The sequence below is a fragment of the Chelonia mydas genome, chromosome 7 (assembly GCF_015237465.2).
Source record: "Chelonia mydas isolate rCheMyd1 chromosome 7, rCheMyd1.pri.v2, whole genome shotgun sequence".
Lineage (NCBI taxonomy): Eukaryota > Metazoa > Chordata > Testudines > Cheloniidae > Chelonia > Chelonia mydas.
This window is the reverse complement of record NC_057853.1, coordinates 101,989,618-102,015,439: the sequence shown is the minus strand read 5'-3', so window position 1 is coordinate 102,015,439 and position 25,822 is coordinate 101,989,618. Positions and strand designations below refer to the sequence as shown.

The following is a 25,822-nucleotide window of genomic DNA, read 5'->3' as shown; positions in this document are numbered from 1 at the left end:
CTCAGCTACCACAGAGCCAAAAACAGTGCCAAGTTCAGACCACTGTGGCAACACTTCATGTTTAGCAGCAGGGGGAGCCAGCACCTTTGCCACAGAAAGTGAAAGAAGTCCAGAAATCAGAGAAAAGCAGCTCCTCTGCTTCTGGTAAGGATAGAAGAGTAACAGACCCCATTCTCCACCTTCCCCAGTCCTGTTTCTACACCCCTGTCACAGGTGCCTCATCTGTTGGGGGACAAAGGGGTCGCAGAGCCAGTGCAGTCAGCCAGATGGGGATTCCCATAGCTCTCTACCACCTCCAAAGCCACTGACTCAGGAGGCATTTCCAGGCATAAGGGGGTGTGGCCATAAACTCCTGTCTTCTAGCAATTGCCAGCTGTTGGAGTGACTTGTTAGCAGCCAGGTGCACTGTAGAGCAGCTCTAAGGCTCTGAGAGCGGAACTGGCTCGTGACAAGCCCCAGGATCAGGAGAATGCAAAGGTAGCATAAAGCCATATTTATCTCTCCATTAGCTTCTCTACTAAGTACAGCTTACCCAGGCCCAAGAATTAGGAGTTACTTGGTTGCACAGATTATAAAGTCAGTAGGGACCATAGTGATCATCTAGTTTGACCTCCTGTATAACACGGGCCATGGGACTTCCCTAAAAGTCCCATCATTCGGCCCTCACCACAGGCAAGATAAAGAGAACAGATGGGACTGCCTGGACATACAAAAATATAAACATTTATGTTAACAGAACTGAGCAATTCAGAAAAATCAAACTCGCTATTACTGTACATTAAACCTAGGTGAAGCGGACAGAGCACTCCCCTGGATCCCAGAGCTGCCTAGTTCCCCCTGTGTGTAACTGAATTATATGAAGCCAGACAGTTTCATACAATCGGAGGTTATGCAGGCATTCTTCTCCGGAGCAACCACTGCTTGCATGGCTAAACAGCCATCAACATTGGTAAAGCAGCTATCTGGTCCTTCAGACACACCTATGGGGATTATAAACTGGCCTTGCCATCATCAGCTGATGTTGTCTATGGCAGGATGGCACTCCACACCATGAGAAAACAGCATATCCTGTGCAAAGACTGAACCAAAAGATGGACCCTGCCCCAAACATCTTACAATCTAAATGCCTTGCACCCCAACCCCACTTGAAGTCAATGGGAGCTCTGGATGCCCAGCACCTTTGAATATTTAGTTCATTGTCAGTTATATGGTTATTAATATATATTGTTTGAGATCTTCGCTTTGGAAGACATCCGTTGACCAGGAAATAGAAGGGTGGGACCTATGGACAAGGTCAACCTCTATTTGACAGCTTTAGTTGTATGTAGAGACTGCAAGAGAGGAATTCAAACCACACCCACAGACACACCTTTCTCAGAGAGGGAAAACTGACAAGTAGAAAAAATTGCTCTTTTTAAATTCAAAACAAACATATACAACTACTCTTTTTACAGGATTCACCCAGCTCTGGTCTAAAGCAGGCAAAACACACAAACCGCAAGAAATATACAATGAAAAAAAGCAGGTAAGAAAAATGATATTTTCCTTTAGATTTACATATTTCATTTATTTTAGATGGTCTTATTTATTGTCATTTAAGAGCTGGAACAAGTTGGGTGAGGATGCATTACTTAGTACTTCCACAAATTATTTTATTGATTCTTCTTTCTTTGTGAATTCTTTGCAATAATATTTGTACTGTACTGCTTGATAATCTCCATAAAACACGGCAGGGTGTGTCCCCTGCTGGGATATATATAACCACTTCTCAGGTAGCTGCGGCCTTTGTCCTTGTCCTTACCCCAAAGCATGAGAATATCCTTGCACAACACACACACACACACCCTGTCTCATTTACTTCCTTCATTTCTTTGTCGAGCCAAAGTTGTTATATTTATCTTTGAGCTGTAGTAGTTCTTAGCTGAGATGTGATAAAGAAGATGCTTTCTCTTCTCTTTATTTTCAGCAACTGTATTAAAATGTGGAATTCAAGCTGGGAGACATCTTGACAAAATGGACACCCAGCTACTTATTACATGCAAAAGGAAGACAAGACGATAAGAGCAAAGTCACTAGAAAATGTGTATGAATGTAGGTAATTACCTGCAGTAAACAACATGAATGAGGGCTAGAAATGCTAAAATCTTTTCTTATTTGAATGGTTTGGCTTTGTATGCTTTATGCAACAGGGGTTCAGAGACAAAAGGCTGAACATTAGAACTCTAAGAATGTGCTAATAACATTTATGTGTAATATCTCGCAAAGGAAAAATCACAGCTATGTTTCAGGTTTTTAAGTCGGGTGCAGGCAATACTATATAAATTAGAAACTTTACTATCCCCTCTCACACCCCTACCCCCAACTCTATTTCCATTCCATTGATTTGTCCCTTAAGAGCTGCATAAATGAAAGCTGCATTTTCTGTAAATAGGAGAAGTCAGGTGATCATGTAGAATTTCAGTCTGCTTTTGCATTCTAAGGTCTCTAATGTCAAGTTGTCTGTAATTTGTACTGAACCAGAAGCAAAATACTGCTGTGCTGTCACTGGAGTGTCACTGACTTCTCTGCAAAACTGAATCTCTGTGACATTTACACATCCTAAAGACCTGTCTGAGCTTTGCATTCCACTGAGATGATGCAGGAATTAACAGTTACTTGAAGCTTCAAATCGAAGCTCTTCTGGCATTTTGCAGCTATAGCAAGGAATAAAAACGATAACTTGTAACTGACCTTCTGTTCTGCTTCCTGAGAACAGCACGTGCTGTAGATCTATACCTACAGGACTGCGCTGGAGATTTAAAGGCACTGCAAACATTTCTGAAGAAAATCTATTTTACGTAAATGAATTTTTGCCATTTATTTGGGGATAATGAGAGCTGTCTACTTTATAGCGAGGTGAGGTGTATAGATATTCCACATACAAATTGCCAAACATAGTGCTTCCTTGTTACCAAGGTGTCGCTCAACAGAGACTTAAAAAGGAAAGAACGCAAATCAAATTAACCTCAACTCCCACCAAGGAATCAGAGTAAAATTAGTACACAACCGGAGTATAGTGCTCTGTTCAAGCAACAAAGGGTCTCATTGTTTATAAGCATATTTGCATATATGGAAAACAATATCACCAAATAAACAAAAGGTTCAATACATACCTTTTTAATTATATTGTTAGCATAATAATAATAGTTCACATTGCATTGCTGCAATACTGAATGTTTCCTCTTATCACCATCAATTATTGTAGACAGACCTGTTTAAATGAAAGTATTCCCCACCCCCATCATGGTCCATCTTGATCCCTCTCCATTCAATGAAGTTGCAGTCATTTACAGTACTCATGTATTGCAATAGTTTCTATGACAACAGATGATGATGTTAAGAGTAAAGAATTTTGAGTTGGGTTTATGAATAGGAAGATAAAGGGAAATGGACTGCAGTGGAAAAGCTTTTCTTTCAAACTTTTAGCTGAAATATCTAAGCTATTAATATTTAACAACAAATAATTATAACTGCACGAAAAAGCAAACAAAATCAAACTGTTGTTTACCACAGATCTTTTTGTAGCAAGGAATATTTCTCTTCAAATCTTCACTTGGCTGAATTAGATTAGCTTTTGTGCCTCTCATGGGAAGAAATCTCATTGGAGAACAGGGGTCCCTCACAGATGATGCTCTGCTCAGGCCCAGAGGGAATAATATTCAAACACATTTTTACGATAATTTCATGAGCAAAATTCTGCCCTGATTTACCCCAGTGAAATTTGTCAGTGGAGATGCACAGAATGTAAGTTAGGGTAGAATCAGACTCATTACATTTATTATCTTATCCAGCTCTGTATTGCACTTTACATCCTGGGATTTGGCTTAGATAAGCTGGTTTAGGAGGAAGAAACCACAATTTCCCCTTAGCTATGACTGTCTGGTTAATATTATTGCTCTGATCTCTGACTCTGTTTACTAGTGATGCAAAATTTACTGACAGAAGAATTTTTATGAAAGTGAAACGAGACATGTCCAATTTTGTTATGGGATAATCTGTGCGAAAACATGTGCCAGCGTTTGTAACCTTTCTCATACTTGTGCTTTGTTTTCTATTAAATGTCAACTCTGATAGACTAGCTTTCTCATCTAAAAGGGCAGGTTTTTACTTCAATAAAAACAATACTTGTTAAAAAGAAAGACAGGACCTCAATAAAAAGCCCAAGCATGAATGAAATTTTCAGTCTTAATTGGTACAGCTACATTGCGCAGTTTTGTTGCTGGCATATGTTAGCAGAGAATATTTGTTGACAAGGGATTTTCAAGGTTATAAAAATCTTAAAGGTACTGGAGAGTGTGTAAATTAAGTCTGCTACAGGTAGATAATGTTCCCGTGACGCCAGAACTAAAAGTGCTGGAGCCTTCAGGTAAAACTTACAAGAGTATGGACTATGCACTGGGGGCCAGATTCTCAGCTAGTGTAAATCATTGGCTTCAATACAACAGTTTACTCTAGCTGAGGATTTGAATCTTGAGGTCCAGACTTGCATTTAATATGTATAATACCCTTAAGTGCAGCAGGTAAGAAAAAAAAGGAATCAATAGTGTAGACTTTTAAATGTACAATTCCTCTCCAGACAAATGTTGTGCTACATTGAATGCCAAACTCCTTCCACTGGGCTGAACATTTGGCAGGGCACTGAATGCACACATTGCTCCAGCAGAGTCACACCTGAAAGTGATGTAGCCAAATGAACGGGGCTTCAGCTACAATAAATGTTCACACATGGAAATACTAAATGTTAAGTGGCATGTTATTTACTGGGCTTGGGGATCTGGAGGCAAAGAGATTCTTATCAAGCTCACTCCTTTAGCTATGATGAACGCAACAAGAGAAGTGTGCCTTGGGTCACTGTTGTGATAGGGATACCAAGTAAAATGAAAGCCAAACACACAGAACAGTATTATAATTCATATCTTTCTGTATTGAAAACCCAGCACTTGCCTCAGCCTGTTGTCTTGATGCTGAATTCGAAAACATTTGTCTCTTTATCTCCTCTTCAAGATGTTCTAGATCTTATTTGTCATTGTCTCTTTACATCAGGCTAACCATACTGCCTACCAGCTCCCTGTTAAACCTGAAATAATGACCAGAGCTCCAAACTAGCAAAGTTGAACTGCAATGAAGTATGAAGCTCTGTACAATCTCCTCACTCTGCCAAGGAGCACAACCTGGATGAAAGGATCTGACAAGAGCCAACTAGCAATGGTGTCATTGGCAACAATGTAACAGTGCTGAGGTAAGTGGGACTAGCTCCAGCTAACTTTTTCCCCCTGAAGTACCTCCATAGAAAAGCTGTCTGAAACAGATTTAGGAAAAGCTTGTAAAGCGTTTTAGCATGATGGAATTCTGCAACTTTAATGTAAATGTTATTCTGATTTAAAAGCTTTTGATTAGTATGTTATTAACATTAATATGGCTATGGGGAATGTTTAACTCTTCCCATGCCAAAGTAAAATGATCCCTTATTACTGAGTAAGGCATATTTACAAATATGGGAAAGTATAAAATTTCTGCCTGCTGTATTTTACAAATTTCAGTGGAATTAAATCCACCTGCTTTATAGGTTTTGTGGCTAGGCAAAATATCTTCTTCTGCGTTCATTTTTAAGCCAGCCTTACTATGCCTACCTCTTGGTCAGTGGCTATCTTAGCTTATTATTTCCTAAAATTTACCAGCCAGTTATATATAATCAGTGAATCCCTGTGTTGTGTCTTTTGAATCATCTAGTGGTTGAAAAGGGCACTACAACATTTCTACACCAAGGACTGCAGTATCTGGTCATATGACTCTGGTGCTGCCTAAAAGATAGCTGTGGTTTTTTGTTCGTTTGTTATTTTGGAGGGTTGTGTTTCTGAGCAGGGATGAGTGAAGTGAACCCAACAGAGCTTGAGCTTTTGTGAATAACCTGCATTATCTTGGGGGTATGCAAAATTAGTTCACAGTTTGCAAAACTCTTCTTTTAATTTAAACCCATGGTTTGTTTGGTTTTTGAAGGGAGATTTAATTAAGGAAAAAGGTTTTTCTAGCTGAGCAGAGGCCTGTGCTAGGTATGTGAAATAGAAAAACTCTTCCACCACCATAAGTTAGGCTGGAACAACTAGTTACCAGAACAAGGTGAGTCATTTTCCACCCTCTCTACACCTCTCTTCTTTCTGTAGTGTCTTTCCTAAGTCAACTCAATAATGACAGAGTTGCATTTCCCAGTTTACAGTGTTAGTGTTGTTCAAATAAAAAATTAGATGAAAAGAGTTAAACCAAACATTGTTCTGAGTTACAGGAAAACAAAAATATAGGGACGGTCAAAGCATTTCTTAAAAACTGGGGTTTTTTCAAACTTTGCTGTTTGTTTTACTAGTGTCAGCTTTCCATTAAAAAAATTTATTTTCCATTGAAAAACTGTTTCCCAAAATCAAAAACTTTTGGTTTTCAGCCAGAAACAAAAATATTTTGGCCAAAACCTCAAACATTTTGATTCAGACATGCTGCCATGGTGCCTTATAGTTAAATTGCCTCATGCTCCCATTCTTCTCTATAGGCTACGTTCCCCAATTAGACTACATCTCCCATGACACACAACCCCTACTCACCAAGAGGGGAGACGAAGGTGTGTCATGGGATATGTAGTCCAACCAGAAAACCTAGCCTATAGAGGAGAACAGGAGTCTGAGGCACACAAATTGTAACTCCCTTGAGATTTAGAGGTGGCATTTCTGAATCGAACTATTATAGTTTTCAACTGAAATATTTTGCGTTTTGATTTTTTGCCAAAAAGTTACACATTTTTAGTGGGGGGGGGGGGTAGGGGGAGAAACAAAATTCCTTTCCCCATTTTCCAACCCACTCTACAAACACACTTATTTAAGCTGTTTATTTTTTCTATATTTAATCCAGACAATAGCATCTTTCTGTGCTTGCCTGATACTTGACAAGGAGAGGTTAGGGTACAATAGCTGTGCTTGCAGTTGGGGAAACTACTTTGACACTCATTTATTGAAACATTATCAAACACAGGCAAATACTGTATTTCGATGCTTCTTGTCCTTTTCAGAACAACAGTGATCTGGAGGTAACTTTAGCACGGATTTCAAATTATAAACATTCTATCTACTGGAAACTGAAGACACTTGGCCACTGTAAACTAAACTACCAGACCAGGTGTTGGGCTTGCAGCCAACATGTCATGTTTTTTTCCCCACACTGTACTACAAAGAACCTCAATGCTGATGGGAAAGATATACTTCCTTTAGGGATCAGAGATAGTTAACTCTTTATAGTTGCTCATTTATTACTACTGCACTATGCCAAATTTTGTATTTCTGTATACTTTAATAAAGTCCCTAACACACTGCTGGTGCTATGCAAATTACTATTTTCATTCATTAAGAATTGGGCCTTTAACTGACTTTTCAACTACTTTTTCAGGAGTGAGATGTTTGCCATTCTTAAGCATTTAAATTACATGCTTGTGTTTAGTTTCTAAATACTAACAGAATTATTATTGATATAAGGGAAGTTTTTAGATGACAGACAATAGAATGTCAACAAATGTGAAATCTACATTTTGCACAGAAATATCTCAGTATCAAGTTTTAAATCAGCTATGCTCTATTACAATGCCACAATTAAAAATAATAAATTTACAAATATATTAATAGCTTCTGCAACTCAATAATAGAGCACTTTTCATCCATGGATCTCAAAGTGTTTTTACAAAGGAGGTCAGTATCATCATCTATATTTTACAGATAGAGAAACTGAGACAAACTGAAGTGACTTGCCCAGGGGCGGAGCCAATAATAAAACCAGGTCTCGTGAGTGTCAGTCTAGTGCTCTATCCACTAGGTCACACGTTTGAACTGAGGCTTGCAAGATGCTGACAAACCTCAGCCCATGCTTGTGAACAGTTGCCAAACATGAGGTTGTTTACACAAGATGAAACCCGCAAACCCCTTTTCCACATCCCCAAATTCTCCTTGTCCACTCCTGAACAACTCTAGCATGCACACACCACCCTCTTCTTTCCCCTCTTACCTCAGTTGTCTTTCAGAGGGGCCTGTTGAAGAGACCCAAGGCATTCTTGGGAGAGCTGAAGGGAGACCCATGGAGGATGACTGGAGGCAGGAAGCAGCCAGCTGTGGTTGGGTTTCGCTTGCAGGTTCACATCAAAATGGTTGGTTCACATCCATGTGAACTAAACTCCCAGGTTCCATTCATAAACTTACTCCTGCAGGGCCCTAGAGGTAATGCCAAAAAAAAAAAACAACCCAACCATATATACCAACAAATGCAGCTTTTACATAGCAGTTTCAATACATGGTTCAGTTTGTTAAAGTTTCTGGTCATCATTCTGTAGACATGACAGGACCACTGAAGCAAAATCTACAAAGATAAATATGCTTTCTCTCCAGCCATTTTTTTAACATATACCTTTTTGGGGATATTAAAAAGCTCTCCACAATCTACAGCTAGTGTGAAAAATAAAGCCTTTGTCCCTTTTATATCTTTTCTTTTAAAAACATCCCTTTAAAGGGCATTCAACTTTAGCAGCATTGAATCTATGTTCATGAATTAACCCTCCTGAATTTGAAGAATATATTAGATCCCTAAAATGAGGTGATGCAACAATGCTAAGATCACATCCAGGACAAAGGATCATTCAACTCTAGTTGCACAGTGCTGCTGTGAGTTCTTACACAGCTACCAGGCTCCACTCTAAAGGTGGCTGCATTTCAGAGGTTGAAGGAGTGATTCTGATAGAAAAAGAGAGATTTGAATCAAATGTAAATTAGTTTATGAAACTTCTTGGGACCCCTTGGGCTGACATGCGCTATAGAAATTGTTTCCTGGACAATCCTATAGCAGTCAACCATGGGTGCTGGTCTTCTTCAAAACCACACAAATGCAGGTGTCACAGGATTGCCTGGAGGTGACAGTAGGTGTCTCACAAAGTGAACTCAACTTAGTTTTACAGCAGTGAATTGATAGTTCACTCAAGATAGATGCCTGGGATTTAAATTCCATGACATAAAGCAGTCTGCTGGTTCAACCAAAAATGAGTACTCAGAGTTAGGCCTTTGACCAGGCCAGATTTCTTGGGTAAAGTCAGGGGAAGTCCTCCCTTCCCTTTCCTAACTTCACCCAGAGCTGCCCCTTGAAGAAGCAGCCAGCCCCTTTAATCTTACCTGTTGGGCCCTGATTGGTTTCTGCCTGCTCCTGGCCTTTCTAACTGCTAGAGGACCAATTCTTGTTGGTTCTGAGAAGCTGGTCATTGGAGGGCTCTCTAGGCAGCTCTTGGAGCTCTAAACTCACTGTTCTTCTTCTCCAAAGGACACTTTCTTTGGAGTTCTTTGTGGCAGCCTCTAGTAGGGGACAACAAATGCCTGGTACACTCCATCCCATCTACTCTCTTCCTATAAGACCTGCTTCAAGAGGCTGGGTTCTTGCCATCTGAAATACTAGCCAGTACTAAAGGAGAATAAACCCTGTGTTCTGAAATAGATTACACAGTGGATCAATGCCCTCTTTGTCCCTCAAATTAGTATTTCCAGAGTCTTAATTATCTGAAAACTTAGTGTTTTCAACAGAACAGCTGATCACTTAGTTTATTCATTCAGTTTATTCTTTGCAACCAAGTGAAATAAAGATTTGCAGATTTGGCAGTCGGTTCAAATACCAACGGAAATAATAATGAAAAGATAAGTGATGTTCACAGTGTTTGGGATTTGCCTATTAAAAACATAATCTTCCCAGATCCGTACTATGGGATTTTAATCTGGATTTCCGGCTGATAGCAATTAAAAGATGACAGCACAGAAGTATTTTATTTAAAAGAATAATTGTTCTGATGATATTCAATTGAAGCGCAGCCACCAGTTTGAAGCTGGTCACATGCATAAAGTGCAGGGACTAGCTTAGTTACATAAGATCACAAAGGGAGTTAATAGAACTGGGATACAAATCCAACATCTTTTTCATTCTCAGCTCTTTGTTCTAACCATTAGTATACACTGACTCCCTTTGGTAAGATCCTTTGTATTTCCAATTTCTCAGAGTCTCATAAATGAAAGTCATGTACTTTTATCTACTCATTCCCTTTAATAAGCATCACAAACATTCAATGTGATTGATTAACTGGTAACAAGAAAGAGACAAAGTAGGAATATTCATATTAGCATATTTTTCTTTGCTCAAAGAAATGCATTACATACGTATGCAGTACTTCAAATAATAGATTAAGCTGCTGAAAGTGTTAAAGCACAATTACATTAGAAAATACAGTGACAAGGCCAAATTTATCCTTGGTGTAACTCCCCTGAAGTCAATGGAGTTATACTGGAGATGAAATAGGCCCACTGTGTGTACATAAAACACACTGGTACATTTAGAGATTTTACAGTCAGAAGGGATCACTAAGATGGCATAAACATAGGTCACAGAATTTCACCCATTCCTTCCCCCTCCCCCCACCCCCCGCCCCCAGCCAACACCCCCACACCCCTGTAAAGTCTTATTTGTTTTAATTCATTTGCAGCTGTAGGGGTGCTGCTGCATTCGTTCTGATCCTGTAAGGTGCTCAGCACTTTTACAAGGTACTTTTACAAGGCACCCTCGGCTCCCATTGACTCAGTGGGATTTCTCTCTAATCCATTCATATCACACTCATCACTGTAGTGTCTGGAAATAAGCAATGAAGGACATGGTAGAACACAGATCCAGAGGGATTCCACTTGAACTTTTACCTGTAACACAAACATTCTTTTTACCTACTCAGTGAGGTTGACATAGGGCTTGTCTACACAGACCAGCAGTGCAGACTGCACGGTAGTCCTGGCTCCGACTACATGAACATGAACTAGTTATTTTATTAGTCTGTGATAGCTGGGTCTACACGGGGCAGTTACAGCACAACACTTTAGTGTACACTGGAATACCACCCCTCCACGCCCTGTGGTCCACACTGTGGGGCTCTGCAGACAAGCTCTTAACCTGAGGCTTGAAGTACTGAGATTTGCTTTATTTTAAATTATTCTCCCTGTTATCGTCCTGTGGAATAAACTCCTTTTTAGTTAGGACGCTGTTGGATAGATTTCGGGGGCAGATTGAATGGAGCATGTTCATGAAAGGAACTACTCTTCCGAGGAAAGGCAGAGAAGGAACAGGAGGCAGCTAATTCAGGTGACACTCAGAAGATACCTCCCTGACAGTGGCAGCAGCCATGTGGGAAAAGTCAGCTGACCACAAGGAGTGGCAGAAATATGAGAGGCAAGCGTAGAGCAGATATAACCTAAGATATCACTAAACATATTCCACAAAATATATAGGGTGTGCAATACAGCTGAGTTAGGCTTGAGTGTGCCCTGAGTAGGGGGCACTGCAATATGGCACTTGTACAGGAGAGGCCAAGGAGGGATAATGCTTATAGAGCAAGCTCTCCCCCAGCTTTCCAGTGCATGGGAAGCTGCACCATCAGCTGGTGTTACTGTTCCTCAAGTACACCCAGGCTGTTCAATGGGCTGGTATGGAGGTGGGGATTGGAATAGAGGCCATGCCCCCACCTCCTCCCTGAAACCTTTGGGCAGCGTTCAGCCCTGTGTACAGAGAACATATCTGTGTTTGTATGAGGCTCCTTGCACCTCTATCTCTGCCCACCCATGTATGCCCCAGTCACAAACTGCCCCTTAATATTTCTGTGGAAATTATGTTTGTATGGTTTGACTTAATTGCTCTTATGTAGCCTACTCCCTTGTATCGATGATGCTTAATTTCCTCCCACGTCTCTTAGTTACATCCCATAAATGTATTCCTAAAGCACCTTCCCTTCCAAGAGCACCTTGCCTTCGAGGCTCTCAAAAGTGCTTTACCAAATGCATCTGAAGAAGGGGTTTTTTTAACCCACAAAAGCTTATGCCCAAATAAATCTGTTAGTCTTTAAGGTGCCACCGGACTCCTCATTATTTTTGTGGATACAGATTAACATGGCTACCCTGCTGATAAAGTGTTTTACATGCATTGATGTATTAAGCTTTAAAAAAACAAGCTTGTGAGATAGGTAAGAATTGTTATCCCCATTTTACAGGTGAGAAGCTAAGCACAGAGATGATTAGTGGCTCTTTCCACTGTGTGGAAAATCCAGGATTAGAATCTAGATCTTCTAACTCCCAGTCCTTTGCTTTAATCAAAAAAACAACCTTCCCTTCTTTTTGTACTGCTCCAAATCATCTCTCTCTCTCTCTCTCTCTCTCCTTCTATGCTGTTTGGACCCCACAGCCACACAAGTTGGGGAGCAGCTGAAGAACACGTCATTCTTCTTACACATAGCTGTTTCTCTCTTCATAGTCCTGCATAAACATTAATGAATAAATCTTCACTAATTTATGAGAGATTATTTCCTCACCTATAAAATGGAGATAACACTGAGGCCACAGCACCACTCTAAACTCTCCTCCACCTCTAACCCACCCTCACTCACCTGGTTTGAAAACCAAAACTATATTATACAACAGAATAGACCAGATATTTCCTAAACTCCAAAATCTCCTGATGTTGCTAAATCTAAGATTCCCAGAATAATCTGACCATACGCTCAGGAGACTGGTCTTTTTAAGGCAACCTTTCAGAGGGATTCTTATATTTGCAAGGTTATTTTGTGCCTCTGGTAGCAGAAATCTGAAACAGATAACTTGAAATGAGGTGCATCAACCATTTCAGCTCTGGGCCAGGTGGACGTATATGATCTAAAAGGACATATTTAGAAATGTATTCTTTAGACAGATCTAATCTTCATTTGTGTATCCAGTTACTAACTGTTAATCACGTCTACTTCCTCCAAATTATCCAACCAAAAGGATACTTAGCAATTTGGGAACATTCCTATTAGATTACTAATACCAATATTAAGTAAAAGAGCTTGAAGAATGCCACATTAGTTTCTGATGTCTGCCTTCTGCCATACTTCTGGCCAGCAAACCTTGGCAGATGTGACACCATTCTGTCCAAATCTAATTCAGTGTTTAAGAATGCACTCACTTTCCTGGGACCATCTGTTTACTCTTCTGCTAAAGGAACTCCAACCTCTCTGGCAACCAATAAATCCTGAAATGTAGCAATTTTTTGGAGTATTTAGAATCTGAATGTCATCCAAATGGTTCATTATTGATATTAAAACCGATTTGTGCATCACCAACCATTAAAGGAATGTACTAAATATCTCCATGAATGAGAAACCGAGTAGTCTATCAGAATACATTTATCAACACTAATGTTACCATTACATGAAAAACAGGTTCTGTAGCTGTGCCTGCTATTTTAAAGCCTCACCTCTGTCAGTAATTATTCATGTTGTTTTTTTTTATTTTTGCAGCACCCAAAAGTATACTGGGTATGTTACAAAACAAGTAAAAGAAAACTCTCTGCCCCAAAACATTACTTGAGCCATACTGAGGCACAGGGAAGTCATATACAGTTGAATCTCAGAGTTATAGACACCTCGGGAATGGAGGTTGTCCGTAGCTCTGAAATGTTCATAACTTTGAACAAAGTGCATTCAAGCTCCAGATCCAGCAGCTGACACTTCAGGCCAGGTTTCAGTAACAACTGAGCTCCCTACTCAGCATCAGCATGAGTTTGCAAGCTTGTCCCCATCCCAGTGGAGAGTGTGTGTGTATAAAAACAGCTTGTGGTGTGTGTGTGTGTGTGTGCGCGCACGCACACGCCGGTTCTGCTGGTTGGAGTCTGTCTTGGGCAGGCAGCCCCAGCATCTTGCTGTAAGTGGCTGCCTCATGCGTGGAGGGTGGGCGGACAGGCAGCCCAGATCTGTCTACCTTTAAGATTCAATTCAGGCACAGTACAGTGTTTGCTTTTATTTATTTATTTTTGTCTCTGCTTCTGCCTGATTGATTATTTCCGGTTTCACATCATGTCTGGTTGACCAGTCAGTCCATAACTCTGGTGGTCGTATCTTTGAGGTTCTACTGTAGTGTAGAATCAGGAGACCTAGGATCTACTCCTAGCTCTGCCTTTCATGACCAATATGGTAATTTCCTGAAGTACCCTTGGGAGACCTTATCGAATTAATTTTAAGTATCTTTGGGATCCGTTGTATTACATGAATTATTTATGTATTATTGTTGGCTGGGAATGTATGAAACCTCTTGAGGTGGGAGATGTGAGATATGGGGATTCAAAGAACTATATTGAATACTGTGCCAACTAAGAATGGACTTTTGGGACAAAAAAATGTCAAGTGGTTTTCTTGGGGAATCTAGGAGGAGATGAGCGCAAATTTCCCACCTCTGGTTAGGCAAAAACCCAGCCTTTTGAAACTACACCCTGAGGAGTGAGCCATTGTCTGCTGATACATAAGGCCAAGTTCTAAGACCCTAGCTGTATCAAGAAAAGACCGAACTATTCATGGTTGTTCTGGTTCTGAATCTGAGACGGTTTTGAATTTGTAATTTGGGGAAAACCCAGTTGTGAGTTTTGAAGGATTGACACTTGCCAGAGGTTGGAGTCTGGTAGGCTTTTTAGCATATGTGTAGGTTCTTTTATTGTTTTTAATATGTTTTCTCTGTAATGCTTAAGAATACCTTCAGAATAAATGTGCTTGCTTAGAAAGAACAGTGTGGTAACTTATAACTGTGAGCAATTTTTTTGTTCATAGCCTCTGTGTCAAAAGCAAAATGCAGACGTTGGCCTGTTTAGGGAGTCTGGTTTACTGGGACTATCACAATGCAGCCTGGAAAAATCCTAATCAGGAGGGAGAGAAAGAGGCAGGTCTCTGCCCAAGGGAGGAGCTGGGAGCCTAGAATGGGTGCTCTTGAGGGACCACTAAAGGGGAATATGTGTGTAGCTGGCCCGAACTATAACACCACGGAGCTGCTGGGTAACCTTGGGCAAGTCACTTTGTCATCACTTTGTTTTTGTTTCTTCTTCCTACATTTGTCTATTAGACTGTCAACTCTTCAGGGTACTTTCCCATGTATTTGTGCAGTTCCTAGCCCAGAGGGGCTTTGATTTCAGTTGAAGTTTCTAGGTGACAGTGTATTTACAAATAATATATCATAAGTATGTACACACACACGCACAATTACCTTTGATCAAAAATATTCACTTTCTGGATAAGAAACTGGTGTATAACTAAATTCATAAGATACATTTTTAAGAACCACTTTGAAGATGGAATTTCACATATGAATCATAGGGTCTCTCTCTAACTAAGCTGCTATGCTCTCCACCACTAACAATTTTTGACATTCTAAATATTCATCTTGAGTTTCTCGTGATGTTTTTCATGAACTCTCAGAAGGTTTGAAAAAGCCGTCATCAGATATCCCACATAAAAATTCTGATAGTTTTCCATGAGGATAAATATTGGTAACATTGTCTTGCCAAAGCACAGTTATATCTGGACTCATTCTGAAATGTCTCCATCTTTCCTTGTGTCTTTCTGCTGCATTGACCATCTAAAAATTCTGACCTAAATGGTACCTTAGACATTAATGATGAAAAGCAGAAACCTCCTGCCTCCTGTGGCAACATGGCTAATAAACTGAACTATAGTCCTGTACAGACACATGTGACCTGACTTTGAATTCAAAGGCTATTTGCTTACTTATGAAAGGGCACCAGCCTGTTTGGCTTCATCTCTGCATACAGATTTTCCTAACACACAGGTGGATTACAAGATACCCTATGTTTGAAATACTTGTTGTTTTTAAATAAGCGATTCCCCTAATTAGTGTGTGGCATCAGCATTTAAAATACTTTCCTGCTGCCTCAATAGCATGCTCATCTTTTATACTTCTCATGTATATACACACACACACTTTTTTCCAGTTAATTTTGTGCTGGTGAAAGATTCCAGACTGATAACTCTGAAGACTGAAGTCCTTTGTTATCTACGGAGAAGGTACGGCATGGGTAAAAGCAATACAAGTTTCCCCATGTGGCTCCACCATTATGGCACCTCCTAGTTTGAGGAGGAAGCATCTCTAGGTTTGAGAAGCGAGTTTGGTTTCCATGCCATTTCTTCTCTGACTAAAAGGGTGCTAATGAGATAATGCCAACAGTGGCATTTAGGATGTGGACACCTCTGTACTAGAAAATGGACTGAGGCTGCCAACATTTAGAGATCTCTCCATTAAAGAAACTGGCTAAATTACAAGGGGCATGGTGCAGCGTCAGCAAAGAGCCATCCAATCTTAAGTCAGCCCACAAGCACTTGTAAGGGAATGAATTAGCAATGTAACAATGGCAGGCAACGGCGTTATACTTTTAAGCATCTCTCTGTTCCTTCAGATAATCATTCTCTCTCCTCCTCCTCCTCTTCTTGTCATAGGCCCCTTCTCTTCATGCTCCCCACAACTGTGCAGCAATATACAGTAGATTTCCTACATGGTTCTGAGAAACCTGACTTTTCTTATCACCACCAGCTTTATCCATCATTAGGACTATCCTGGTTTGACATAATTTTCCTCAGCCTGTTAAGTGAGCAAGTGACTGAACCAACTAGTTTAGCTGGGATGTAATTAAACCTGACTTCCTGCTGTTTTCTGATCAAATGCTTTCACCTCCCGCCCGGGCCATGCAACTCCTGTAGCTCAACTTGCACCGCTCTTGTACAATAATTTCTTATTCCTCATGACACCCACAGACTTAAAACAAATGCCCATTTCTTGTGGCTCCCTGTGCCTTGTTGCAAATCTGAATTCCATACAAAATCAATGCAACAGAAAGTTTTAAAAATAAATGAATTAATTAATAAGCAAATAAATAATAATTAAGGTTCAGATTCTATCCTCCCCCTTAAACATTTGTTACTCCAGGAATAGTCTCAGGGACTTCAATGTGACCCCTTGCAGGTCAAGGTACTGCTCAGTGTTTTTCACCTCAGGGGTCTGAGTGGGTTTTATTATTTGCACAGTTCCGCTGGCCATTCATTTTGCTAACACATGAACAGGTCACTTTGCTAAGCATATTGGTGTTCTGTGTCTCAATGAATGCACTTAACAAACTTAATGTAATGCAACAGACTCAGAGGGTGACCTTGTGGCTAAAGCATAGGACTAGGAGTCAAGAAGTCTTCATACTGTTTTCTCCTCTGCCATGGATTTCCTACATGATCTTGGGTAAGTCACTGTCTGTGCCTCACTTTCCTCATCTGTAAATTGGAGATATTAATTTTTACCCATCTCCCAGAAGTGTTGTGAAGCTTAATGAGGGCCAAATTCTGCCTAGCCAAGGATGGGTGAATTTGGGATTGGGGGCAGAGGGTATAAGAAGTCTTACCCCCTTGGAAAGGGACCAAGCAGAATCTTGGTTCCTGAGCTATATGAGTTCAACAGCCTGGGTGTTTCCAACACTGGTGGTGATACTAGAAATCCCAGATGGTGAGGAGTGAATGTTGTAATATCATTGCGTGTCACCAGGTGGTACTATTACAGATAGCTCTCACAGCTAGTTCCCATGGGCATTAAGAACCCATACACCCACCACCTTCAACTCCAAGTGCAAGGAACACTTGTACAAGCTGCCTTCTCTACTTTGTACACACTGTTGTGTGCACATTAAAACAAAACAAACACACAATTCTTCTCCTATGAGATTGGATTCATTTCTTCAGTGCGGCCTAAAAGGATGTACTGCACACCAACCAAAACATTACATGGTGTCAAAAGCATTGAACTTCAACAGCACCTTCTATCTGTAAAGTATTATTATTTCTTATTTCATTTTTTTCCTGTCCAAAGTGACAATTAAAAGCAGCATGGAAATCATTTTCTTTCTTTGAGACAAGAAAATAACAGATTTAAGACTATAATTTGTTGTGGAAGCTTGTGTGTAATTCACATTACCATTATTGGGAGTATTTACACATTGGGAGTAAAATATACAGTCTAAATCTCTAACAGCAAATACAGGAACCCAATGTAAATGATAGTTTGCAGGATTTTCAGGAAGGTCTCTCTTTTTTTGTTTTAAATGTGTTTTAAATGTTTCAGATAAAAGCACTTAAAAGAAAAAAAATATTTTGATGAGCTACCTTCTACTCCTTTATTTCAAGGTTTCCCCACCCACTGTATTAAACTTATAAATATGTATGACAGATATTGAAGTGGAATCAGACAATGTTATTTTAAAGGTATTCGATATATTTCCTTGGAAAATAGTAATCACAGTTATCATGATGGTGACAACAACATGTGAACTTTAGATTGATGCTAAGCATTACTTGGATTCTACAGAGGATATGTCTTACATACATTGGTTGAAAGAGGGGTTTTTCAGAGTATCAGAACAAAATTTAAAAACAAAAGGTAAGCACTGGAATACTGAGTTTTTTGTAATCTGGATGATCAGAGCAAGTGAACTGGGATTGCTTTCAAGGACAATGAAACCCCAGAAAGATAAAAGAGCTACACATTATAGAGCATATCTTTTTTTAAATATCCAATCTTGATTTTAAAATTGTCAAGGATGGAGAATACACTGTGGCCCTTGGTAGACTCTTCCAATGGTTAATTTACCTAACTGTTTAAAAAATTTACACTTTATTTCCAGATTAAATCATCTAGCTTCATTTCCAGCCATTAGAACTTGTTATACCTAGATCTGTTAGAATGAAGAGCACATTATCAAACATTTTCCCTGCCATGTAAGTATTTTAACTGTGATCAAGTCACCCCTGGACCTTCTCTTTGTTAATCTAAATAGATTGCGCTCCTTGCGTCTATCGCTATAAGGCATGTTTTCCAATGCTTTAATCATTCTTGTGGCTCTTCTCTGAACTCTTTCCAATTTATCAACATCCTTCTTGAATTGTGGACACCAGAACTGGACACTATTTCACAGCGCTGGCACCAGAGCAAAATACAGAAGTAAAAAACCTCTCTACTCCTACTCGAGATTTCCCTGTTTTTCATCCAAGGATTGCATTAGCCCTTGTGGTCCCAGCATTGTCCTAGCAGCTCAAGTTCAGCTGATTATCCACTCCAACCCTCATATCTTTTTCAGAGTTGCTGCTTCCCAGGATAGAGTCCCCCATCTTGTAAGTATGACCTATATTCTTTGTTCCTAGATGTATATGTTTACATTTAGCCATATTAAAACGGACATTGTTTTCTTGCTTGATAAGCTGGGTGCATTCTAGATCTCTCCGTGGCAGTGACCAGTCATCTTTGTTATTTACCGCTCCCCCAATCTTTGTGTCATCTAATCAGTGAGGATTTTATGTTTTCCTCTAGGTCCTTGGTAAAAGTGTTACATAGAACTGATCCCTGCAGACCCCATTAAAAACACATCCGCTCGATTCCTTGTTTACAATTACTAACTAAAGAACAATTTAAAACTCCCGTTTTCTTCAACAGCAGTTTTGCCTGAACCAATCTTGGGTAAGAATGTCAGCTTTTGGCTATAAGATATTATATGTACCTTCATTGTGGCCCTACTGTAATTAGAATAGCAGATGATTTAAAGTCAATCAAACCTAAAAGGGACGTGAACTAACCCATACTGATACCAAATTCTAAAGTTACCTTAGATTAGCTATTAAGTTCCATGGAGCAGGGTCTCCTCTTCCTCTGTCTTTGCTACTGCACGAAGCACACTGACTTCACCTAATAGCAAATAATGGGTCAGATCCCCTACTGTTGTAAATGGTCATAGTTCCATTAGCTTCAGGACTTATATCAGTGGAGGATCTGGTCCAATGACTTGATATATATTTTATATATATTGGTAAATATAATTAACCCTTGATTTTATTACCAGAGGATGTCATAGCTCAAGATATGTTAAACGATATGAGCTGCTTGCAAGTTTCTTTATTTTTAGTGTTGGGGTAGTGTCTAGGGGTCCCATACATGGACCAGACAGATGGACAATCTAAGTGCAAGAGGAGATAACAAGTGGATACAAAGACAGACAGATAAGGGAGCACAAAAAGACAATACTGGTCAGCATGACAGGCACTGTATATAGTGAGTGCAGCAGTCACGTTATGTGCTGGGGTGACTGAACTGGGAACAATGGTCCTAATGTAGCTGCTTTATGCAACAGAAGTTGGTCCAATAGAAGATACTACCTGACCTACCTTACCTCTTTATGCATACATAAGCAATGCAAGCTTCCCTATACTCTTCCACTGATGTGCCTCATTCCTGACTTGAATGGACCACCTCCAAGGGCTAGGATGATAGTCCAATCTCCTTGTACTCCTTGAGTTCAATCTCCTCCTCATTCATCAGGATACTCAAGCATGTACCTAACTTTAAACATTGAGCAGCTTCATTGATTTTGTGAAACTACACACTTACTTATAGTAGGCATATACTTAAACACCTTACTAAGTTAGAGCCTGAAGCTCTGAAGATGTTATGAGTGAGGATACTGAGACTGTAAAATAATTGAGTTATCCTATAGATGATTCTGTCATACCTGGATTCTATCAAACAATCTGATTGGGTAAGAGGTACAATTTTAATCTAATAGTAAGGCAGCAATGTGCTTCTGCTCTTGTATGTGTGATCTATAAAGCATTTGGGGATCCAACACTATGTAATTGCAAACTATTAGTAATAATCAGTTTGTGTTAATTTTACCACAGGCATGAACTTTACTTTCAATCTGAATATAAAAACCAATATATAAGAGCTGGATAACTTACTACACAGACTGTAATATGGAAAGCAACTCCTCTCACGGATTTCTTTCCACTTATTTTTACTAAATTTGGAAAATACAAGTAAATGAACTTTTTCAATAGACAAAATACAGGAATCAGATAATAAATCACATGGAAGAAGAGGTTTGTTTTTAAAGAAGCATATCAAATCATGGTAAAGTCCACAAAATTGAGCCCACTAGAAACAGCAAAGTAGAAAGAATATTGAGTATATGTCAGCTTATCTTCTTTTAATAAAAAAAGTAATTCAGAGATTCTTACTATAATTAAATATAAAACCTTATCTAGTATTATGAAAAATAAAACATCACAAAATATTGACTTTAGGGAGCAAAGATTTCAACATTTCAGTCCTTCACCTGTAAAAGGAGAGACCAGGGGCTTTTATTAATTAATACAGTAAGACAACAAAAAGAGACTTTATATTCTCATAGTCAAAAACTTACATTACTTATCTTTAATTAAACGAAGTTTAGTGAGAAATAATACTGAGGTCTGGAAACACTAACAAGAGAATTTAGATTGGAAAATTAATCTTTTATTATGTTGTATATCAATTGTTGCAGAGATCAGGAAAAAACTAAAATTTTATTTTTATCCAATAGTACATTACCCATTCATTTGCAAATCTCACTGATTAGCTATCGGTCACACATCATCGTGACATTGACTAGAATAGTTGTAGTTAGCGTAGAAGTAGTTTTCAAAATACAGGACTTTTTTTGAGGCTGTAAGATATGATGCAAGTCAGCTCAGTCCTCACCTGCATCAACTATACACATTGTGTATCTGAGGAGAGTTGTGGGGAAGGTGACACTACGTCATTTTTCTGCTGCCCTGATCTTGGATTGGCTGGATGCCCCTTGTGTAACTAGAGCAGCTACAGGGTTGCTTGAAGTCACACTGCCTGCAGTCAGAGGCTGTCAGCTGAGGAATTAGTGGAATGCCAATATTCCCCTCCTTTCCCCATCCCAAACCTGGCATCCCCCCTTTTCACTCATCCCTGCCCTCCACGCTGAGGGAGGCAGTATTGTAAAGTCTGCTAATCTTTGCATCATCCAAAGGTTCCCCTGTTCCAGAGGAAAACCACAGATATCCCTTCAGGGCTGCTTTGCAGCTTGAGCTAGAGTCAGGACTGAGCCCACTCTTTTTAAAAGAGCATCAGCTGAAATCGGTGAAGTAAAACAACCCAAACAGTTGAAACCTTAAGTGACAGAGCCACAATAGAAAGATTCCATAATACCCCACATCTATTTGTAGATTTAACAACATTTTCCATACATTCAAGCGTATAGTGAACGAGCACATTATTTTGGAGAAGTGCTCCAGATAGCGCTTTAGTGCAATCATTCAGTATCAGAAAATCCTTCATCTCGTTGCACGCTTACGGCATTTTCCCTCTCTGTATATTGTAATATATTTTTCTAACCAATTTTATTTGAAACCATCTAATTTAGACATGTGTGTCAAATTTAGTTTCAAGAGTTTTTATTGGAGAGAAGAATCTTCTCCAATGTAACTTCAGAAGTGGAATGTTGTGAAGAACTGGAATTAGATTTCTGTTCTGTTAAATTTAACTGCTTCTAAGCCAGAGACAGTAAAGCCAACCATGGAAATCTACTCTGCCATTATTAGCTCCACTTAGGTTAGCAAGTGACTTCCGGTCACTGTGACCTCCGGACAGTGGAGTTCAAAAGTGTTGTCAGAAAGGTCATTCCTGAAGGGAAGGTTGCATTGTGGGATTGCAGCTGGAAGACTGCTGATTCCATTTCAGGTGTGTGTGTCCATGCTGCCCCTGTGTTGATGGAACTATAACAGGGCCGTTTATGCTGCTTTGAAAGAGGTAATAACTATGCCGGGGAAAAAATGATGGGTTTTGTCAGTAAGAGATAAAGTAAGTGTTGAGACGTGCCAGCGTGTGCCAAAAGAGGGAAATTTTGTCCGTGCAACTTTTTAGCATACACCAGGCATTAGATCAGTGGTAAGAAAACTATCCAAACCACCTCCCTCTTTCCCTTTCTGTGTCTTTTTTAGTGGCATAGTGACAAAGAAAAAAGTGTCCTGTCCTGTGCTGACACTGGCCCTTTAAGAGGCAGAAGGGCCAGTATCCCTGGAACTCATCAGCTGCCTCCTAATTGGTTTTAAGAGAAAGCACCTGGGGTGAGACAGTCTGTGCAGGATGAGAAAGGGAAGATGAGAGCACCCTGGGAGTGAGAGATCAGCAAGGAGAACTGCCAGAGCTCAGGACACTGTAGGAGGTCCTTGAAGGAAGCTGTAGGGTGCCTGAGGAAAGGATAAAGGCAGAGGAGCAGCAAAAAGGGTTTTCTGGCTGACCTCCCCAAGTTGGAGAGCTGGATCCAAGGGCTAAGGGCGGGGAGGGGCTTACCTGCTGACATCTCCATACTGGAGAGCTGGAAAAGGTTAATGGACCAAGGGCAGGTGCTCCTTGGGCGAGGGTGAACTCCTAGCAGAGAGGCTGGGTGTGTGTGTTCCAACTGGAAGAGCTAGGGTGATTGTCCTGGCAGAAGAGGACCCCAAAAGAGCCCACGTATGGTGGAAGGCACCAGAGTGTGGTTTGTGGGCATCGTGGCATGGGATTTTAAGAACTATGTGCACTGAGAGAGATAAATGGACTGTTTGGGGACTTTTGTTACGAATTACAAGAAATATATTTTGCTACCAAATTGGCCCCAAGGAGGGGTATCATTGAGGCAAGAAAGCCTGCATAGAGTTACAGGGACACTGAAGGAGGGAAACTGATGCAGGCATGCCCATCATGCTGTGGCCTGCTATAGGACGGTGCCCAAGACAGGGCTACCTTATAACACCCTCCCTTAAAGCCAAGAAGATTAATAGATTCAAACAGTTTAAGGCCAGCAGGGACCATTACATCATCTAGTCTGACCTCCTGGGTATCACCCAGTGTGACAATCAAAGTCCAGATATCCCAAGGAAAGAACAGAAGAGGTTCCCCCACCTCAAAGACCCCCCGCCGAGTTAACCCTACTGATTGCACACTGGATTATTGAAATATAAATATATATTGAGTAAGTTCCCTTATGAAATCTTGAAATGCACTGAACTTAATAGTCATTATGAGATATGTAGACAGGTTATGGTTATGAATGTGTGCATGTATATACACATAGAGCATTGTAATGGTAACTGTGGTGAGGCTTCAACATCACCTCACACCATGGGGGTGAAGCAATCAGGCAGGGATGGGCTACCTCCCCAATCAGACAAGACTGGCTCCAGGCACCTAGCCATTGTCCAGGCCAGGAAAAAACAAACAACGAGGAACCACTGAAGCAAATGGAAATAGCTTGAAACTGAAAAGAAAACCCCAATCTCCAAAAACTAAGAAAGGAGGGAGTGTTCCCCACTTTCAATATCTATAGTGTTTGAGGGGGAAAAACCCACGGCAAAACCTTTTAAAATAGACTCAGAGACTTTAAGGTCAGAAGGGACCATTGTGATCATCTCGTCCAGTGGTTCTCAGATTTTTGTGCTGGTGACCCCTTTCACATACCAAGCCTCTGAGTGCGACCCCCCCTTATAAATGAAAAACACTTTTTAATATATTTAACACCATTATAAATGCTGGAGGCAAAGCAGGGTTTGGGGTGGAGGCTGACAGCTCATGACCCCCCATGTAATAACCTTGCGACCCCCTGAGGTGTCCTGACCCCCCAGTTTGAGAATCCCTGGTCTAGTCTGACCTCCTGCACATTGCAGGCCACAGAACCTCACCCTCCCACTCCTAAAATAAACCCCTAATCTCTGGCTGAGTTACTGAAGTCCTAAAACCATGATTTAAAGACAAAGTTACAGAGAATCCACCATTTACACTAGTTTAAACCTGCAAGTGTCCTGTGCCCTATGCTGGAGAGGAAGGCAAAAATCACCCTAGGGTCTCTGACAATCTGACGTGGGGGAAATTCCTTCCCAACCCCAAATATGGTGATCAGTCAGACCCTGAACATGTGGACAAGACCCACCACCCAGATACCCGGGAAAGAATTCTCTGTAGTAAGTCAGAGCCCTCCCCATCTAGAGCTCCATCTCTTGCCATTGGGGATTTTTGCTACAGGAAGTTGCCAATGGGCCACATACCATTGTAGGCAGTCCCATCACACCATCCCCTTCATAAACTTATCAAGCTCAGTCTTGAAGTCCCCACTGCTTCCTTTGGAAGGCTGTTTCAGAACTTCACTCCTCTGATGGTTAGAAACCTTCGCCTAATTTCAAGCCTAAACTTGTTGATGGCCAGTTTATATCCATTTGTTCTTGTGTCCACATTGGCATCTAACTTAAATAACTCCTCCCGCTCTCTGGTGTTTATCCCTCTGATGTTTTTATAGAGAACAATCATCTCTCCCCTCAACCGTTTTTTGGTTAGGCTAAACAAGCCAAGCCCTTTGGAAGGATTGTGAACTGAAGATATCCAGAAACTGAGAGACAGCATCTAGGGGGAAAGCTGTCTAGGAAATGCTGGAGCCTCCCTACAGTTAGGGGGTATGCTGGAAAGCTAGGGGGTATGCTGGAAAACAGTTCAAAGGCAATAGGTAACTTGGATTAGAAAAAGGATTTCTATTGAATTTGAAAGTATAAAGACAGAGGTTGCATCTTTATGTTTATTTTCTGTGTCATTTGTATGTGTTTGCTTTCCTTGCTATTTCATCTTCCAAGCTGTGATTTTTCTATTAAATAAACGTCATCTATTTAACCCCGAGCAGGTCTTTGGTGTGCAAAATCTGTGGAGTGTTGTGCCAAAGCAAGCTGGTGTCTGGGGAGCTGGTCTCACACTTTCAGGGATGACGAACCAGAGGGGAAAAGTCCAAACATCTGATAATTAAGAACTCGGGGTAGATTAATTTGCGGAGACTCAGGACTGGAAGAGCTGTTGAGGTCACCCTGCAAGGAGTAAGTAGGCGGGGGGAAGTCAGCATGAGAACTTTATGCTTGTGGGCTGGCTGCTGGTGTCAGGGCTCTGACCCACAGCAGCACAGCATTAAGTCACCTAATATTACAGGGCAGGCAGTGTCAGAACCCCTTACTGGGCTAAGTGATCCCAAAACATCACAGCCAGTTACCCCT

General features: G+C 40.5%; 1 protein-coding gene across 1 annotated transcript in view; it reads right to left on the bottom strand.

Annotated features, from left to right (window-relative positions):
• CTBP2 (C-terminal binding protein 2) overlaps positions 1-25,822 on the bottom strand; it is a 427,187-nt gene that overhangs the window by 290,076 nt on the left and 111,289 nt on the right. Inside the window, exon 2 of the mRNA XM_037904347.2 lies at positions 8,074-8,276. The gene's annotated coding sequence lies outside the window, so the exon portion shown is untranslated. The remainder of the gene's footprint in view (positions 1-8,073; positions 8,277-25,822) is intronic.